General features: G+C 43.6%; 1 non-coding gene across 1 annotated transcript; it reads left to right on the top strand.

Moving 5' to 3' along the window:
- Positions 1–4781: 4781 nt before the first annotated feature.
- Trnar-ccg (transfer RNA arginine (anticodon CCG)) lies at positions 4782–4856 on the top strand. The gene has a single exon. It is a non-coding gene; the product is annotated as a tRNA-Arg (tRNA).
- Positions 4857–6889: the final 2033 nt, after the last annotated feature.

Here is a 6889-nt window from a genome sequence, read left to right as displayed (position 1 = left end):
TAGATACAGAACTGGTCGAGAAGGAGCAGAACTGTTTTACTTCAGAAATGTCTCACATGGAGCTAAGCCACGAAGTGTTGTAGATTTGCAAAACGTTGCTTATTTGCGAGACAGAAATACAAATATTGTACAAAACTACAACTATAATACCGTAGCATGAGTGCCACTTATAGAGACAGCAAAATCAATGGCTTTGTAGCTACTCATTCATAACACTGGGCACAGTTCCTGAGAAGAAGATAACAAAATCAATATTTGTAGCTGAGGCAACGAAGGAGAGTGAAATCAAAATCGTGTAGCACAGCGCGAATCAGCGTGCAAGTCTCACGAAAGCGTGACAGCTAAATCAGGTGAACTAGGGACTGAGTTGGCGTCGTACAGAAATGGCCACCGCGGTTCGATGACGGCGTTAAATCGGCCCCGTGGGACAGCCGTTTGGCTTGTGGATGCTGGCCTCTAACAGGAGCCATCTTGCCGCCTAGACAGCGCCTTCCCGCTGGGAACATAGCGGCAACATCGGCTGGCACATCATCGTTGGATTCAGTAGGTACTGCAACGAACTGTGCCTCATACTTGCATTTACAATCAGTTGTTAAAATCTTTCAGCCGCAGTTCTGAAATGAATTCCTTATAAAAAGGATGTATGCCACTGTAATTAAAGTTGTAACATAGTATGTGGGAATATACCAGCAAAACAAAGCAGTTCCTTCATGGCATGACAGGAAGCCTAAAAGGAGAACTGTACTGAGGTGACTGTACGCCCCTGGCAGAACCCTCTCAGAATACCTACCCTCCTCTTCTCCTGTAAAACTATATTTGTCCATTTTTTGTACATTTAGGCAATTTTGTAAATAGGATTAATCAGAATGCAGTATTATTGAAAACTCTTGCTTAAATTAATTACATTTATGAAAAATATTGCACACGACAAATAGAATGTATCTTTGTAATAAATGAATCACAAATTGTATAAACTCACTAAAAACAATGAAAGCAAAACAAAATAATCTATATCAAATTTTTGATTTTAGTATGATTTAAAATGAAGAACTGATGGCATTTGTTGTTTAAAAGTTATTAATGGTCCTCGTCGGCAGAAATGGGCAACCTTCAGTCAGAATAGCATATTTACTTCACCACTCCCTGGACGGCCTGTGAGATCCTTACAATATTCTAATAAAGTAGCAGCAAGAAAACCATTGATCAACTGTTGGATGTCGTTGCTCCTAGTCTTTTCCATGCTTCTTAAGAAATATTCGAGAGAAATTTTGCATTATGAAAGACTCCGGTTCATTAGGTTTGTTTTATCCGAACGTAATTCAACATTTTGTCTGTTGTCTTTAGGTGGTTTTTATTTATTTTCTTTCTGAAAATTGTTATTATATGTTAACATCTTGTGCAGGTTGTATGAACTTTTTGTTTATGATTGTTTACCTGTGGAAAGGAGTGAAAAAAGGCGTCAAATTTTACTCTAGTTTATATGTACAGTTAAAGACACATGTCACAGAATTGTGGATTGTTATGCAGAAAATTTTGTTTGGAGCTCAGGATAATAATTACGGTATAAAATAGTTACACAATAGTTCAAATAAATCACAGGACGCTACTATGTATGTTGGCAGTTCTATATCTTTCCTGCTTTCTACAGCTGGTCATCTGCACAGAAAGGAACGTTTTCTATTCGTCATTGGTCCATTTCACACTGAAAATTTTATCGCGTTATTTAGCGTAACACTTACGATTTTTTTCATGTTGTGGTCATGCTTCTCTTGCTTATGACTTATTGAAACACTTATTTCTTTCGCTAACGTAATTTCGGCTGTAACACATGCATTTGATATATTTCATTAGCAGAATGCAAGTTATCGTCCGCCAATTATTTAAGTATGAATCACGATCCACCTCTGTAGCTTAACTTCCGCCAGTACCTGTCTCCTGCAACGATGTTTAAATGTTACTCAATATTCCCTCAAAATCCAAAAACCGAGCGAGGTGGCGCAGTGGTTAGCACACTGGACTCGCATTCGGGAGGACGACGGTTCAATCCCGCGTCCGGCCATCCTCATTTAGGTTTTCCGTGATTTCCCTAGATCACTTCAGGCAAATGCCGGGATGGTTCCTTAGAAAGGACACGGCTGATTTCCTTCCCCATCCTTCCCTAATCCGAGCTTGTGCTCCGTCTCTAATGACATCGTTGTCGACGGGACGTTAAACAGTAATCTCCTCCTCCTCCTCCTCCTCCCCCTCAAAATCCAAAAGTGTCGTAAAAATTTGATTCATATTTCTGTTGATCTTCACTCATCTTACGTCGTAGTTGACATGTGTCTCAGGTATACCAGTCGAAGAATGCAATGTGTTATTTACTTTTACTTTAGTATTTTGCTATCATGAGTATTTAGATGTTTTATCTAGTGAAATAGGCTACGGCAGGTAAGAGGGGGAGGCCTACTTTGTGTCGGCAGCGCGGTTAATTTCAGGGGACTTATTCATCGTCTACTCGCTGCGAGCTGGCGCGTTGTACGCCTGGCATGTAGGCCGACTGGCGCGCCATGTCCACGCCGGGGTTATGGCAGCTCCAGAAAATGTCTCGACACAAGTTCTTGCAAACATACTGGCTATCGATTGTGATAGTGACTATCACATAAAGGGAATAACACTGACCTAGAGACTGCGGCACGCTTACGTAACTTATCTGTCGTTTCATATTCTTAGCTGGAGCAGTCTCTTTAAATTTCCTTTCCACGGAAATCGCTGTATCAGGAAACATCTATTTTGTACACTTTAAATTCTTTTTTCATCTGCTGCTATTATTATTATTATTTCTTTCTTTTCTCAGACGTTATGTCTGGTCAAAAATGGAACGTGACGCGGACCGTGATCAAGCGTGACTTCCTTTTAACTGTACGGTATATGTTACATTGCATTTAGGAACTTTCGGGTAATTGAACATGTATAAATAATTACGGATTTCTGTAGTTGTATATGTAAGTTTGGATGTAGCTGTATTGCATTGATGTACTGGTGGATATTGTGTGGTATGACTCCTGTAGTTGATAGTATAATTGGTATAATGTCAACTTTATCCTGATGCCACATGTCCTTGACTTCCTCAGCCTGTTGGATGTATTTTTCAATTTTTTCTCCTGTTTTCTTTTGTATATTTCTTGTATTGGGTATAGATATTTCGATTAGTTGTGTTAATTTCTTCTTTTTATTGGTGAGTATGATGTCAGGTTTGTTATGTGGTGTTGTTTTATCTGTTATAATGGTTCTGTTCCAGTATAATTTGTATTCATCATTCTCCAGTACATTTTGTGGTGCATACTTGTATGTGGGAACGTGTTGTTTTATAAGTTTATGTTGTAAGGCAAGCTGTTGATGTATTATTTTTGCTACATTGTCATGTCTTCTGGGGTATTCTGTATTTGCTAGTATTGAACACCCGCTTGTGATGTGATCTACTGTTTCTATTTGTTGTTTGCAAAGTCTGCATTTATCTGTTGTGGTATTGGGATCTTTAATATTATGCTTACTGTAATATCTGGTGTTTATTGTTTGATCCTGTATTGCACTCATGAATTCTTCTGTCTCACTGTATATATTGCCTTTTCTTAGCCGTGTGTTGGATGCGTCTTGACCGATGTGTGTCTGTGTTAGATGATACGGGTGCTTGCCATGTAGTGTTTTCTTTTTCCAATTTACTTTCTTCGTATCTGTTGATGTTATGTGATCTAAAGGGTTGTAGAAGTGGTTATGAAATTGCAGTGGTGTAGCCGATGTGTTTATATGAGTGATTGCTTTGTGTATTTTGCTAGTTATTATTATTATTATTTTATTATTATTGTCACTATCAGTGGCAGCAGCAGCAACAGCAGTAGTGCGAGTACTACCAGTATTAACTTTATTAGTGTAACCTATATTGTCTCCATACACACTTAAATCATTTTGATACTATGTGTCATATTAAAATGTTATTTCTTAGGTAACTATGATCTAAAAAAGGTACTGTATGCGTGAAACCCTGTAAAGATGTAAGAGTCCTAATCATATCAGACTAAATAAATGGCTGGCCGCTGGGGCAGAGTGGTTCTAAGCGCTTCAGTCCGAAACCACGCAGCTGCTACGGTCGCAGGTTCGAATTCTGCCTCGGGCATGGATGTGTGTGATGTCCTTAGGTTAGTTAGGTTTAAGTAGTTCTAAGTTCTAGGGGACTTATGACCTAAGATGTTGAGTCCCATAGTGCTCAGAGCCATTTGAACCATTGTTGAAATTTGTGTATATCATATTATTCCCCACTCTTTTCATTACAAAACCCTATTTTTCAACAGAATCTACGTTCAATAGGACGGCCGTATGTCACCTTACAGGGGCGGCCTGTCTGCTAGCATGGCACCACTTCACTGGCCGACGTTCGAGCTAACTACGTGCTGTATCAATAACTTCCGCATTATCCACATACTACTTCCCGCAGATTGAACCATTCATAGAGCCAAACAGATGAAACTCGGAAGGTGCGAGATCCAGGCGGTAGGGTGGATGAGGAAGAAAAATTAAGTGAAGTAGTTTTGTGATCTCTCGGGTGCGCAGATTTGCGTGAGGCCTTGCGTTGTCAGGGACAATTTCGTTAGCACGTTTGTGGTGACGAACATGCTGAAGTTAAACATATCCTTTCATTCAGGAGTGCTAGTCCTGAAAGGTTCGCAGGAGGGCTTCTGTAAAGTTTGGAAGGTAGGAGACGAGGTACTGGCAGAAGTAAAGCTGTGAGGACGGGGAGTGAGTCGTGCTTGGGTAGCTCAGTTGGTAGAGCACTTGCCCACCGAAGGCAAAGGTCCCGAGTTCGAGTCTCGGCCCGGCACACAGTTTTAATGCGCCAGAACGTTTCATATCAGCACACACTCCACTGTAGAGTGAAAATTTCATTCTATGCTGAAGTTGTTTCTTCTTTGAGCTGTTTATTCGGAGGGAGGTGGTATGGCTCCCCTCCATGGATTGCCGTTTTGTTTCCGGTTCGAAGTGATGAACCAATGTTTCATCGCCTATGACTATGTTGGACAAAAGAAATCACAATCAGTCTCGTAACGCGCAAGTAGTTCCGCGAAAATGGTCCTTTGTTGTTCTTTATGGTCTCATGTTACGTGGCGAGGAACCTTCGAGTACCCCATCTAGACTAACGCACGGCTTTACGGAGTGGGAAGGAGCGCCTCGTCCCCGGCACGAATCGTCCGGCGGACTTGTGTCGAGGTCCGGTGAGCCGGCTAGTCTGTGGATGGTTTTTAGGCCGTTTTCCATCCGCCACGGCGAATGCGGGCTGGTTCCCCTTATTCCGCCTCCGCTACACCATGTCGGCGATTGTTGCGCAAACAACTTCTCCACGTACGCGTACACCACCATTACTCTGCCACGCAAACACATAGGGGTTACACTCGTCTGGTGTGAGACGTTCGTTCCCTGGGGTCCCCCGGGGGCCGAACCGCACAATAAACCCTGGGTTCGGTGTGGGGCGGCGGAGGGTAAAGTGGACTGCGGTAGCCGTCGTGGGGTTGTGGACCACTGCGGCTGCGGCGAGGACGGAGCCTCTCCATCGTTTCTAGGCCTCCGGTTAACATACAATACAATACAATACCCCATGTAGAGGACAAGTGTGTCAGCGCTATCAACAGAGACTTACTGCTGTGCAGGAAGGTGTCTGAGAGTGTCCGCACGTTCCGACATTGCAGGAGTCACAGATGTGTGCGGCCGGCCGGCACACGGAAGATGCGCCATCTTTGCGGTACATTGTTGCAGTGATAATAGACATCTCGCCCAACGACTCGAGATGCTTTTGTTCACTGCCAGGTCTCCGTAGACATTCTGCAAGAGCCTATGAATATCTGCGACGCTCTGTTATTTCGCCAAAAGAACCTCAATGACAGCTCTCTGCTTGGAACACTCCTCCGCTACAGAACACCGTTTTGAAAATTGCATTTAACGCCGCCACCTATCGGAACTGCATGAAACTAAAGGGGCTGAAGCGAGAATATTCCACGATGTCCCACAACAAATTGCACATTTTGTCAACCGAAAATGGCGGACAAAAAAAGTGTTGCATTACTTATTGGACGCCCCTCGTACAATTCAGCCGTCCCACGTAACCTTCCGATAATCGCCAGCACAGTATATCATCATTAAGAATATGAGACCACTCATTGCCAGGCCTGGGACTACTACGACCCTCAGTGCAGTAGTGCTGTTGTTACCGTTCATCCCAGCGTCTGCGTTAGCGGTGCTCTGCCGTTTGACTGGGATTACATAATAAACGAAGGACGGTAGCAAACATGGGTCCAATCGATGGAGATGAATAATTGTGTTCCGTCCAGCCCCCGAGCACGACCAATAGCGTGCGTAAAAGTTTCTGTTCTCTTTTTAATTCGCGGGAAGGAAGGGGAGGGGGTCCAGCGGCGAGTTGCGAGCCCGTTTAATTGGCTCGTAATCCTGCCGGGCCGGCGACGCGGTCGGCAGACCACAGTACCTGGCCGTGTCCCCAGGCGGCCACCTGTTCGCGTCCGCGGCGTGTGCGTGTAAATATTTGAGGCGGCCATCCCACAGCGCCCGTGCCGCACCTGAGGGTCGTTATCGGCTGTCCCACTCTCCATACTAATGCAAGCGCTCTAGTCTCACAACGGAGGAATATACCCGACAGCTCAAAGATTTTGCTCTCCCTTACCACAGCTGTGGTAAATACACTACTGGAATAAAATTAGTACACCCTTTTAGAGATTTCCAAATCAAACTAGTGCATATGGAGTGTGTGAAATGATTTCATTTACAGATCAATAGCTCAAGCGGTTCTGAGGTTCCAGGTACGGACTCGTCCTGAAGCAGCCATATTAGTCCGTAGCGTAGCCTCCAC

This window comes from Schistocerca cancellata, chromosome 1 (genome assembly GCF_023864275.1).
Source record: "Schistocerca cancellata isolate TAMUIC-IGC-003103 chromosome 1, iqSchCanc2.1, whole genome shotgun sequence".
Classification (NCBI taxonomy): Eukaryota; Metazoa; Arthropoda; class Insecta; order Orthoptera; family Acrididae; genus Schistocerca; species Schistocerca cancellata.
Note: the sequence above shows the minus strand (reverse complement) of the source record. Positions and strands in the feature narration are given on the sequence as shown.